This window comes from Meles meles, chromosome 3 (assembly GCF_922984935.1).
Source record: "Meles meles chromosome 3, mMelMel3.1 paternal haplotype, whole genome shotgun sequence".
NCBI classification, from domain to species: Eukaryota; Metazoa; Chordata; class Mammalia; order Carnivora; family Mustelidae; genus Meles; species Meles meles.
In genome coordinates, this window is record NC_060068.1 from 30282587 (window position 1) to 30296877 (window position 14291).

Consider the following 14291-nt stretch of genomic DNA (forward strand, 5'->3'; position numbering starts at 1 on the left):
CGGGAAGGCTGCAAGCTTTTTCCCATTGAAGATGATATTTGCTGTGGGTCTTTCATAGATAGATTTTATGAAGTTCAGGAATGTTCCCTCTATCCCTATACTTTGAAGCGTTTTCATCAGGAACGGATGCTGGATTTTGTCAAATGTTTTTTCTGCATCAATTGAGAGGACCATGTGGTTCTTCTCTCTTCTCTTATTGATGTGTTCTATCACACTGATTGATTTGCGAATGTTGAACCAACCTTGCAACCCAGGGATGAATCCCACCTGGTCATGGTGGATAATCTTTTGAATGTGCTGCTGGATCCTGTTTGCTAGGATCTTGTTGAGAATCTTTGCATCCATATTCATCAGTGATATTGGTCTGAAATTCTCCTTTTTGGTAGGGTCTTTGCCTGGTTTGGGGATCAGGGTAATGCTGGCTTCATAAAAAGAGTCTGGAAGTTTTCCTTCTGCTTCAATTTTTTGGAACAGCTTCAGGAGAATTGGTGTTATTTCTTCTTTGAAAGTTTGGTAGAATTCCCCAGGGAATCCGTCAGGTCCTGGGCTCTTGTTTTTTGGGAGGTTTTTGATCACTGCTTCAATCTCATTACTAGATATCGGTCTATTCAAGTTGTCAATTTCTTCCTGGTTCAATTTTGGGAGTTTGTAGCTTTCCAGGAATGCATCCATTTCATCTAGGTTGCTTAGCTTATTGGCATATAACTGTTGGTAATAATTTCTGATGATTGTTTCTATTTCCTTGGTGTTAGTTGTGATCTCTCCCTTTTCATTCATAATTTTATTAATTTGGGCTTTCTCTCTTTTCTTTTGGATTAGTGTGGCCAATGGTTTATCGATCTTATTGATTCTTTCAAAAAACCAGCTTCTAGTTTCATTGATACGTTCTACTGTATCTCTTGTTTCTACCTCATTGATCTCTGCTCTAATCTTGATTATTTCCCTTCTTGCATGTGGAGTTGGTTTGATTTGTTGTTGATTCTCCAGTTCTTTAAGGTGTAGAGACAGCTGGTGTAGTCTGGATTTTTCAATGTTTTTGAGGGAGGCTTGGATGGCTATGTATTTCCCCCTTAGAACCGCCTTTGCTGTATCCCATAGGTTTTGGACTGAGGTGTCTTCATTCTCATTGGTTTCCATGAATTGTTTAAGTTCGTCGTTGATCTCCTGGTTGATCCAAGCTTTCTTAAGCAAGGTGGTCTTTAGCTTCCAGGTGTTTGAGTTCCTTCTGAACTTTTCCTTGTGATTGAGCTCAGTTTCAAAGCATTGTGATCGGAGAATATGCAGGGAATAATGTCAGTCTTTTGGTATCGGTTGAGTCCTGCTTTGTGACCCAGTATGTGGTCTATTCTGGAGAAGGTTCCATGTGCACTTGAGAAGAATGAATATTCTGTTGATTTAGGGTGGAATGTTCTGTATACGTCGATGAGGTCCATCTGGTCCAATGTTTCATTCAATGCTCTTATTTCTTTATTAATTTTCTGCTTCGATGATCTGTCTATTTCTGAGAGAGGCGTATTAAGATCTCCTACTATTATTGTATTCGTATCAATATGACTCTTTATCTTGATTAATAGTTTTCTTATGTAATTGGGTGCTCCCATATTGGGGGCATAGATATTCACAATTGTTAGATCGTCTTGGCGGATAGTCCCTTTAAGAATTATGTAGTGTCCTTCTGTATCTCTGACTACAGTCTTTAGTTTAAAATCTAATTTATCTGATATGAGAATCGCTACTCCTTCCTTCTTTTGAAGCCCATTGGCATGAAAGATGCTTCTCCATCCCTTCACTTTCAGTCTGGGTTTATCCTTAGGTTCAAAATGGGTCTCTTGTAGACAACATATGGATGGGTCCTGTCGTTTTATCCAATCTGCAACCCTGTGTCATTTTATGGGCGCATTTAGGCCATTCACATTGAGAGTGATTATTGAGAGATAGGTTTTTATTGACATCGTGTTGCCTTTGAAGTCTTTCTGTCTGTAGATTGTTCCTATATTTCTGTTCAGTGATATTCTTAGGATTTTTTTTCTTTTATAGGACCCCCCTTAATATTTCCTGCAGTGTCGGCTTGGTGGTTGCATAGTCTTTTAAGCCTTGCTGGTCTTGGAAACTCTTTATCTCTCCATCCATTTTAAATGTCAGTCTTGCTGGATAGAGTATTCTTGGTTGCATCTTCTTCTCATTTAGTACTCTGAATATATTTTGCCAGCCCTTCCTGGCTTGCCAGGTCTCTGTGGAAAGGTCTGACGTTATTCTAATGGGCTTTCCTCTGTATGTAAGAAGCTTCTTTGTCCTAGCTGCTTTTAAGAGGGTCTCTCTTGAAACAAAATTCCCCATTCTAACGATAAGGTGCCGTGAGGACTTTCGAGAATCTAAAATCTTGGGAGGAAATCTTTCTGCCTCTAGTACATGAACTTTGTTTCCATTCGTGAGATTGGGAAAATTTTCATAGACAACTTCTTCCACTATATCTTCTAGACTTCTTTCTTTTTCTTCCCCTTCAGGGATTCCAATAATTCTGACGTTGGAACGTTTCATGGCATCGTTTATTTCCCTGATTCTGTTTTCGTGGCTTCTGAGCTGTTTGTTCCAGGCTTCCTCCTGATCCTTTCTCTCTATCTGTTTGTCCTCCAGATCACTAATTCTATCTTCTGTCTCAGTTACCCTAGCTTTTAGAGAATTTAGATTGGATTGGAGCTCATTGAGAGCATTTTGAACATCATACCTGGTGGCTTTCAGTTCTGCCCTAACATTGTGAACATCATCCCTGGTGGCTTTCAGTTCTGCCCTAATCAATTCTGTTTGGTCATCCATGGCTTTCTCCAACCTAGCTATTGCCTGGAGAATTGTTAGTCTGAATTCCTTTTCTGACATATTGTCTATGTCGATAGCCATTAGCTCTGTTGCAGAAGGCCCATCCTCTGTATTTTTCTTCTGTTGGGTATTCCTCCTCCTAGTCATTTTGGTAAGAGATGACTAAACAGATGCAGCTGGACTTATCGATTGTGGTGCAGTCAATGTGCACCCTGGAACGCTTCTGTGCCATCAGGATTCCCCACCCAAATGAGAGAAAAACGAGAAGAAAAAGAAATAGAGAAGAAGAAAGAAAAAAAAGGGGGGAAAGAAAAAAGGAAAAAAAAGAGAGAGAGAGATAGGAAAAAAAGGGAAGATAAAAGAGAAGGCTCAGCCCAAATGGGCCACAAGTTAAGATTTGTGGAGTATACAAACAAAAACAGACAGACAAAAAGAGTGATAAAAGTATATGACAAGAGAAAAAAATATGTATATATAAGCAAAAAACAAAAAAAGGGAAGAACCTCATCAGAAAGAACCCCAAGTATAAGGTTTATATATTATCAGGACAAACACAAATTCACAGAAACACTGACAGAAGGAAAAATTGGGAGAATGGTTATAGATTCTCAGTGTGGGTGAGGAAGGTTATTTTGATTCTTCCTGAAGGTATCTTGATGTTTTTGTTAAGGGACTCAACTTTCCTAAGTTACAGGGGGATTAGAAACTGGTTTGCCTATAGTGGTAGCATTGATTGGGGAAAGGGGATTACCGTGAAGTTTAACTCTATATGTATAGTAGAAAATAAAAATTAAAAAAGAATAAACTAGACTAAACTAAGTTAAAATTTAAAAAGAATTAAAAAAATAGAAAAACAAAAGAAAAACACGGGTGTATGTATCAAAAAGTTCAGGTTAGAAGGTTATTAAAGAATTTGATGTACTGGACATCTCGGTATGATGGTAAATAGGTTAAAAAATTATCTGTATGTATAAAAAAAAAGGGAACCAGAATATTGGTAAAGAGTTAAAAATAAAAGTTGTATTTATGAAGTAGTGGTGATTGTTCTCTTGTAGTCTTTTTTTTTTTTTTTCTTCCTTCCTGGTTGGTTTTCTGGGGGAGGGGCCTGCCACGTGGGTTTTCAGACAATGATGTTCCCTGAGTTAGGTCCTCCGGCTCCCCTCAAGGGGGTGAGCTCTTTTTTTTTTTTCAGGAAACTGTTTTTTTCAGCCTTTTGTTCTCTGGGGGTTTTTATGTTCTTTCACCTGCTTTCTCTCGCCTTGACAGCTTTTGATGGTTTTTGGAGGTTTAGAGGAGAGCAAACTGCACCCCTCTCAGAGAGAAGCCTCAGACTGTTTTGCAAAAGCTGCTGGCAGAGTCGGTTCTGAGTCACTGTCCCTGGGGATGCAGGAGCTCCTCGTTGTACCCAAAACCAGGGCAGCGGTGGCTGTCTAGGCAGCTCCGGACCGCCAGAGATGTTCGGAGCAGAGATTGCACACTGAGATTTTCCCGCTGTCCCGGGCTGGGAATGTCTGGTTTTTCCAGATGCCAGGGCTCCAGGCTAGCGCCTATGAGCACCTATCCCAAGGGAGGGTGTGGGACGCGCGCGTTTCAGGATTGCCGTCTGGCCAGGCTCCCAGCCCCTCAGGGGAGCCAGACCCCACTCGTTCTCAGGCGCGCTGGCTTTCAGGTGCACTGGCCGCTCAGGGACGGAGACCTGATTTCTCCGCAGCACTCTCTCTGGCTCCGAGCCAGGGGAGGCTGTCCTGGGTCTGGGGACTTAGGTCCCTGACCCTAACTGCCCAGGTTCCTGCTATTACCCCCCGCGATCCTTTGCTGTTTGTTTTTTGAGTGCTTTCAACCAGACTCCAAGTTAATGCTGGTCCCCAGATGCAGAGCACTCTCGTGTTGGGGTGTTACTTTCTGATCGGTCACCTCTGGTGGCTCCCTCCCCCTTTTGTTTATCTTCCGATATCAGTCGGACATTCCCAGTCTGCTTTACCTGCCACTGGCGTCTTCTGCTCCTGTAGAGATCCAGACGTGTATAATTCTGATCTCAGGCTGATTTCATGGGTGGTCGGAGTTCTTTGGTAGGTAATCAGCTCACTTTAGGGTACAGGTTGAAATGGTGCCTCCTCCTACTTCCCCGCCATCTTGACCCCCCCCCCATAAAAAAGGAGACACCTGGGTGGCTCAGTTGGTAAAGCAGCTGCTTTTCTATTTTTAAAATTTTTTTAAACTTTAACTTAGTTTAGTCTAGTTTTTTTTTTTATTTTTATTTTATAATATACATATAGAGTTAAAGTTTAAGGTAACCCCCTTTCCACAATCAATGCTACCCCTATAGGCAAACCAATTTTTAATCCCCCTGTATCTTAGGAAAGTTGAGTCCATTAACAAAAACATCAAGATACATCCAGGAAGAATCAAAATATCCATCCTCACCCACAGAGAGAATTTATAACCACTCTCCCAACTTTTCCTTCTGCCAGTGTTTCTGGGTATTTGTGTTTGTCCTCATAGTATTTTAATCTTATACTTGGGGTTCTTTCTGCTGAGGTTCTTCCTTTTTTGTTTATATATATTTTTGTATATATATATTTTTTGTTTATATATATATATATATAATCATATATATATATATACAAATATATATATATATATATATTTCTCTTGTCATATACTTTTATCAGTCTTTTCATTTGTCTGTTTTTTTTTTTTTTTTTTTTTTTGTATACTTCATAAATCTTCCATGGGGGCCCATTTGGGCTGAGCCTTCTCTTTTATTTTCCCTTTTTTTCCTGTATCTCTCTCTCTTTTTTCCTTTTTTTCTTTTCCTTTTTTTTCTTTCTTCTTCTCTATTTCTTTTTCTTTTATTTTTATCTCTCATTTGGATGGGGAACCCTGATTGCACAGAAACGTTCCAGGGTGCACCTACTGCACCACAATCAATACATCCAGCTGCATCTGTTCAGCCATCTCTTACCAAAATAACTAGGAGGAGGAATACCCAACAGAACAAAAATACAGAGGATGGACCTTCTTTAACAGAGCTAATGGCTATCAAAATAGACAATATGTCAGAAAAGGAATTCAGACTAACAATTATCCAGGCAATAGCTAGGTTGGAGAAAGCCATGGATGACCAAATGGAATTGATTAGGGCAGAAATGAAAGCCACCAGGAATGATGTTCACAATATTAGGGCAGAACTGAAAGCCACCAAGGATGATGTTCAAAATGCTCTCAATGAGTTCCAATCTAATCTAAATTCTCTAAAAGCTAGGATAACTGAGTCAGAAGATAGAATTAATGATCTGGAGAACAAACAGATAGAGAGAAAGGATCAGGAAGAAGCCTGGAACAAATAGCTCAGAAGCCATGAAAACAGAATCAGGGAAATAAATGATGCCATGAAATGTTCCAATGTCAGAATTATTGGAATCCGTGAAGGGGAGGAAAAAGAAAGAAGTCTAGAAGATATAGTGGAAGACGTTGTATATGTAAAATTTCCCCATCTCACGAATGGAAACAACGTTCATGTACTAGAGGCAGAGTGGTTTCTGCCCAAGATTTTAGATTCTCAAAAGTCCTCACGGCACCTTATAGTTAAAATGAGGAATTATGTTTCAAGACAGACTCTCTTAAAAGCAGCTAAGACAAAGAAGCTCCTTACATACAGAGGAAAGCCCATTAGAATAACATCATACCTGTCCACAGAGACCTGGCAAGCCAGGAAAAGCTGGCAAAATATATTCAGAGTACTAAATGAGAAGAAAATGCAGCCAAGAATACTCTATCCATCCAGACTGACATTCAAAATGGATGGAGAGATAAAGAGTTTCCAAGACCGGCAAGGCTTAGAAGAATATGCAACCACCAAGCCGACACTGCAGGAAATATTAAGGGCGGTCCTATAAATGAGAAAAAATCCGAAGAATATCATTGAACAGAAATATAGAGACAATCTACAGACAGAAAACTTCAAAGGTAACATGATGTCAATCAAAACGTATCTATCAATAATCACTCTCAATGTGAATGGCCTAAATGCGCCCATAAAACGACAGAGGCTGGGGCGTCTGGGTGGCTCAGTGGGTTAAAGCGTCTGCCTTTGGTTCAGGTCGTGATCCCAGGGTCCTGGGATCGAGCCCTGCTCTGCTTGGCAAGGAGTCTGCTTCCTCCTCTCTCTCTGCCTGCCTCTTTGCCTAGTTGTGATTTCTCTCTGTCAAATAAAAAAAAATTATATATATATATATATAATTTTTATATATAATTTATAATTATATGTATATAATATATACATATATATATATATATAAACGACACAGGGTTACAGATTGGAAAAAACAACAGGACCCATCCACATTCTCAGACTGAAAGAGAAGGGATGGAGAAGAATCTTTCATGCCAATGGTCCTCAAAAGAAGGCCGGGGTAGCGATTCTCATATCAGATAAATTAGATTATAAACTAAAGAGTATAGTCAGAGATACAGAAGGACACTACATAATTCTTAAAGGGACTATCCACCAAGATGATTTAACAATTGTAAATATCTCTGCCCCCAATAGGGGAGCAGGCAATTACATAAGAAAACTATTAATCAAGATTAAGAATCACATTGATATGAATACATTGAGAGTAGGAGATCTTAATATGCCTCTCTCAGTAATAGACAGATCATTGAAGCAGAAAATTCATAAAGAAATAAGAGCATTGAATGAAACATTGGACCAGATGGACCTCATAGACATATACAGAACATTCCACCCTAAAACAACAGAATACTCATTCTTCTTAAGTGCACATGGAACCGTCTCCAGAATAGACCAAATATTGGGTCACAAAGCAGGACTCAACCGATACCAAAGGACTGACATTATTCCCTGAATATTCTCAGATCACAATGCTTTGAAACTGGAACTCAATCACAAGGAAAAGTTCAGAAGAAACTCAAACACCTGGAAGCTAAAGACCACCCCTGCTTAAGAATGCTTGGATCAACCACGGGATCAAAGATGAACTTAAACAATTCATGGAAACCAATGAGAATGAAGACACTTCGGTCCAAAATCTATGAGATACAGCAAAGGCAGTTCTAAGGTGGAAATACATAGCTATCCAAGCCTCCCTCAAAAAATTGAAATATCCAGAATACACCCATTGTCTCTACACCTTAAAGAACTGGAGAATCAACAACAAATCAAACCAACTCCACATGCAAGAAGGGAAATAATCAAGATTAGAGCAGATATCGCTGAGGTAGAAACCAGAGATACAGTAGAACATATCAATGAAACTAGAACCTGTTTTTTTGAAAGAATCAATAAGATCGATAAACCATTGGCCACACTAATCCAAAAGAAAAGAGAGAAAGCCCAAATTAATAAAATTATGAATGAAAAGGGAGAGATCACAACTAACACCAAGGAAATAGAAACAATCACCAGAAATTATTACCAACAATTTTATGCCAATAACCTAAGCAACTAGATGAAATGGATGCATTCCTGGAAAACTATAAACTCCCAAAATTGAACCAGGAAGAAATTTACAACCTGAATAGGCTGATATCTAGTAATGAGATTGAAGCAGTGAAAAGACCTCCCAAAAAACAAGAGCCCAGGACCTGACGGAATCCCGGGGGAATTCTACCAAACTTTCAAAGAAGAAATAACACCAATTCTCCTGAAGCTGTTCCAAAAAATTGAAGCAGAAGGAAAACTTCCAGACTCTCTTTATAAAGCCAGCATTACGCTGATCCCCAAACCAGGCTAAGACCCTACCAAAAAGGAGAATTTCTGACCAATATCACTGATGAATATGGATGCAAAGATTCTCAACAAGATCCTAGCAAACAGGATCCAGCAGCACATTAAAAAGATTATCCACCATGACCAGGTGGGATTCATCCCTGGGTTACAAGGTTGGTTCAACATTTGCAAATCGATCAATGTGATAGATCAAATCAATAGTAGAAGAGAGAAGAACCACAGGTCCTCTCAATTGATGCAGAAAAAGCATTTGTCAAAATCCAGCATCCTTTCCTGATGAAAATGCTTCAAAGTATAGGGATAGAGGGAACATTCCTGAACTTCATCAAATCTATCTATGAAAGACACACAGCAAATATCATCCTCAATGGGAAAAAGCTTGCAGCCTTCCCGTTGAGATCAGGAACACGACAAGGATGCCCACTCTCAGCACTCTTGTTCAACATAGTATTAGAAGTCCTAGCAATGGCAATCAGACAACAAAGAGAAATAAAATGTATCCAAATTGGCAAGGAAAAAGTCAAAATCTCTCTCTTCGCAGATGACATGATTCTTTATATAGAAATCCCCAAAGACTCCACCCCCAAACTACTAGAACTCATACAGAAATTCAGTAACGTGGCAGGATACAAAGTCAATGGACAGAAATCAGTGGCTTTCTTGTACACTAACAATGAACATACAGAAATGTAAATTAGAGAATCGATTCCATTTACTATAACACCAAGAACCATGAAATACCTGGGAATAAACCTAACCAAAGAGGTAAAGACCTGTACGTGAGGAACTACAGAACACTCCTGAAAGAAATTGAAGAAGACACAAAAAGATGGAAGACTGTTCCATGCTCTTGGATTGGAAGAATAAACATTGTTAAAATGTCTACACTGCCTAGAGCAATCTATACTTTTAATGCCATTCCGATCAAAATTCCACCGGTATTTTTCAAAGAGCTGGAGCAAATAATCCTAAAATTTGTACGGAATCAGAAGAGACCCCGAATTGCTAAGGAAATGTTGAAAAACAAAAACAAAACTGGCGGCATCACGTTACCCGATTTCAAGCTTGACTACAAAGCTATGATCACCAAGTCAGCGTGGTACTGGCATAAAAACAGACACATAGAACAGTAGAACAGAGTGGAGAGCCCAGATATGGACCATCAACTCTATGGTGAAATAATCTTTGACAAAACAGGAAAAAACATTCAATGGAAAAAAGACAGTCTCTTCAATAAATGGGACAACTGCACAGCGATATGTAGAAAAATGAAACTCGACCATTCTCTTACCCTGTACACAAAGATAAACTCGAAATGGATAAAAGTCCTCAATGTGAGACAGGAATCCATCAGAATCCTAGAGGAGAGCATAGGCAGTAACCTCTTCGATATCAGCCACAGCAACTTCTTTCAAGATATGTCTCCAAACTCGAAGGAAACAAAAGCGAAAATGAACTTTTGGGACTTCATCAAGATCAAAAGCTTCTGCACAGCAAAGGAAACAGTCAACAAAACAAAGAGGCAACACACGGAATGGGAGAAGATATTTGCAAATGACAGCACAGACAAAAGGTTGATATACAGGATCTATAAAGAACATCTCAAACTCAACACACACAAAACAGATAATCATATCAAAAAATGGGCAGAAGATATGAACAGACACTTCCCCAACGAAGACATACAAATGGCTATCAGACACATGAAAAAATAGTCATCATCATTAGCCATCAGGGAGTTTCAAATTAAAACCACTTTGAACTACCACCTGGCACCAGTTAGAATGGCCAAAATTAGCAAGACAGGAAACAACGTGTGTTGGAGAGGATGTGGAGAAAGGGGAACCCTCTTACACTGTTGGTGGGAATGCAAGTTAGTGCAGCCACTTTGGAGAACAGTGTGGAGATTCCTCAAGTAGATAAGAATAAAGCTTCCCTATGACCCTGCAATTGCATTGCTGGGTATTTACCCCAAGGATACAGATCTAGTGAAAAGAAGAGCCATCTGTACCCCAATGTTTATTGCAGCAATGGCTACAGTCGCCAAACTGTGGAAAGAACCCAGATGCCCTTCAATGGATGAATGGATAAGGAAGATGTGGTACATATACCCAATGGAATATTATGCCTCCATCAGAAAGGATAAATTCCCAACTTTTGTAGCAACATGGACAGGACTGAAAGCGATTATGCTAAGTGAAATAAGTCAAGCAGATAGTCAAGTATCTAATGGTCTCACTTATTTGAGGAGCATAACAAAGAACATGGATATGGGGAGATGGAGAGGAGAAGGGAGTTGAGTTAAACTGGAAGGGGAGATGAACCATGAGAGACTATGGACAATGAAAAACAACCAAAGGGTTTTTAAGGGGTGGAGGGTTGGGACGTTGAGGAACGAGGTGGTGGGTAATAGGGAGGACATGTACTGCATGGAGCACTGGGTGTGGTGCAAAAACAATGAATACTGTTACGCTGACAATAAACAAATTAAAAAAAAAAAACAATACCGTTAAGCTGAAAAGAAATAAATAAAGAAAGAAAAACAAATAAATCTTCATAGTATTGATATAATTTCTCATATGCCCTCTGAAAGGATTATAAAAATTGGTATTTTCATTAGTGGCATATGAGAGTGCCTGCCTTCCCTTGCCCTCAACCACACACCAAAGTAGTCACTTTCTCATCTGTTACTATTGTCTTTCCTGAACAGCTTACTGTGTGTGGACTCTAGGGATAAGGCAGTTACACAAACAGGTGAAGACCCTGTTTTCACAGAGCTGTAGTCTAGTGGGAAAAGACAGAAGAACAAGTAAAACACAAACACAAAATATGTTCCATGGTCATTTGAACTCTAAAACAGGTAAGGCTGGGTCAGGGGATGGAGAGGGATTTGTTTTCACATTGCACAGGATTTATTTGCTCCTTTTTATTGAGTTCTGATTTTAACCAGAAAAATGCACAGGTCAAGTGCACAGCTAGCTGCGTTTTTCCATTGGCTTACACCTGTACTGTTGCCAGCAGGAGGAGCTATGGGGCACAGATGGTTCTGGGAACCAGTCAAAGGGTGGAAGGTTCTATAGGGGTGAGCACTGCAGGACAGTCCTAGGGAACAGGAAGTGTTCAGGCTCAGAGAAGCATGCCTGCCATGTATCAGGAGCATCAAAGAGACGCCTTCCCTGATAACAAGAGGGAGGCGAGTGGGGAAGGAGCCGAGGTCAGAGGCATATATTGTATGGTCTGGTAGACCACTGTAGGATCTTGATTCGCATTTTCTTTTTTAAGGAGAAGAAGCCATTGGTGGGTCATGAGTTGGGAGAGACTGTTCATTAGATGTTACCCATCCTTTGAATTTTTGCCAAACTCGTGGATTAAGAAAATACCTTATGGTTGAGACTACATGCTCAATAGGAAGGGACCTGAATACTTCCTCTTACTCTACAGCTGATACAGGATTCATGGGGCTGTGGGGCCACCCACCTTCACAAGCATTTTCCTCTTGGAAAACTGAAGTTCTGTGCCCATTACACACTCGCTCCCCATGTCCCCTCTCCCAGGCTCTGGCACCCACATTCTGCTGTCTGTTTCTATGAATCTGCCCATTATAGATGCCTGTGCAAGTGCAATCAGGCAGCGCCTGACTGGCGCCATGGGCTGATTTCACTGAGCAGGGTGTCCTTGAGGTGCGGCTCTGGTATCATAAGCTGCTCTCGCTCGTCTGTTCTTCAGCAGCTGTTTGAGTCTGTGTAACACACACCATCTCTTTCTGTGGTGCTATTGTTGATCTTAGATACGTGGTCTTCCTGGAGCTGTTCCTGCAGATGGTGGAGAGGCACTTCATGGTAGGACACAGGGTCACCTACTACATCTTTACCGACCAGCCAACTGATGTGCCCAGCATGCCCCTCGCATAAGGGAGGTAGCTGGTGGTCCTCGAGGTCTGAAACTGCATGCTGGCTGTCCATGCACCGCATGGAAAGGATAAGCAGCTTCTCGTAGCAGCGCTTCCTCCGCGAGGTGGACTACCTGGTGTGCATTGACGTGGATATGAAGTTCAGCGACCACATGGCATGGAAATCTTGTCCCCCGTCTTTGGCACCCTGCACCCCGGCTTCTTCAGGGTGGCCTGCGAGTCCTTCACCAACGAGCGCCAGCTGCAGTCCCAGGCCTACATTCCCAGAGACGAGGGTGACTTCTACTATGCAGGAGGCTTCTTTGGGGGGGGGGGTCAGTGCCCAAGGTTCTCCAGCTGACCTCGGCCTGTTACCAGACGATGGTGGTCAATCAGGCCAATGGGATCGAGGCCGTGTGGCATGACGAGAGCCATCTGAACAGGTACCTTCTCTACCACAAGCACACCAAGGTGCTGTTCCCGGAGTACTTGTGGGATGAATGGATGCTGCAGAGGCCCCTCTCATCCACCCCCATTGCTGAAGACCATCCTCCCTGTGTGTCCAACCTCCCTTCTGGGCAGCTGCGAGTTCCCAGAACACAACACACAAGATCCTTCTGCTGCAGGAATTCTTTGCCATTGTTGCCCACAGTTCTTGGTCCCGTAGCTTCTGAGAATGAACAGGTAGACCAGATAAAGAGTGATGGACAGCAAAGCAATGTTGACTGAGCAAGAGTTTCAACCTTCCAGAGAGGGCGGGGGGCCCTGAGGGGGTTGCCCCTGGAGTTTCTAACTTTAGGCAGTTTTATGAGCTCTTTTGCAAAACTATCTTAAGCCATCAGGGCTTGTTGAGTCCTGCCAATCTGGGCTTTGGTCACGTATCTGTCCCCTGTTAGGTTAATGTCAATGTGTTTATGGTCATTTTTGCAGACATCTGGGTGCTTATGTCTTAAATGCCCCTTACCAGTGATAGGGACAAATGTCTTGTGGTTAATTGCCTTATTTTAGGGTGTTTTGCTAAAGTCATTTCTGCAAAGGTATAAAGCAGAATGTTAGTTAAGTCCTGCCTAAGCCATAAAATAAGATGTTAGCGCTGCTTGATCTTAGCCATCCTGACTTCATATTTTCTTCCAGAGTCCTGGAACTCTGGACTCTGTCCTGACTACCTACCTGTCCAGCTCACTCCAAACACTTCCTTCAAAAATCGCTTGATGAAGAAAGTAGCTCTTGAGATTGAAGACAATTGGAGCTTCCCCATTTCTTTCATTTTGGTTCAGTTTCTCTCTCCCTCTTCTTGTCTGCTGTTCTTGTGGCTTGGAGCACGCTGCCCTGTGCATCCCCTGGCCTCTGGTTCACAGAGTTTGCACTCCTTGGTCTTCTGTGAAATGACGATTCAGTACTAGCTCCCCAGCCCGTGTTCAGCCAGAGTCACCTGCAGACAATACCCCGCAGGTCTCTGTGGTGGGCCCAGGGCGACCCTGTTGCTTTCCTTCTACTTCAAGTAGAAGTGGAATGTCACTGGGGACTCATGCAGGAAACTGTGCCTGTGGTTGTTGCCTGGTATCCTCTCTTGTTAAGTTGAGAATGTTTCCCTTAACGAAGACTAGATTTTTGTTAGTTAGTTTTTTGTTTGTTTGTTTGTTTGTTTTTTCATTTGTTTGTTTTTCCTTAAATCAGGAGTGGATTTTGAGTTGGGTCAAGCCTTTTTGTGGTCCACTGTGAGACTCATATAATTTCTCTCTTACTATTAATGCAAGTGACTTGTAAATGCAAAGTCCTTATTTCTGGGCTTCATTTCCCTCACAGAGCTGGAACTGACCCTACTTGGTGGTG

The 14291-nt window shown here is 41.4% G+C and overlaps 1 pseudogene; it reads left to right on the forward strand.

Moving 5' to 3' along the window:
- LOC123939200 overlaps window positions 1–13187 on the forward strand; it is a 39722-nt pseudogene extending 26535 nt beyond the window's left edge.
- The last annotated feature ends 1104 nt before the right edge of the window (window positions 13188–14291 follow it).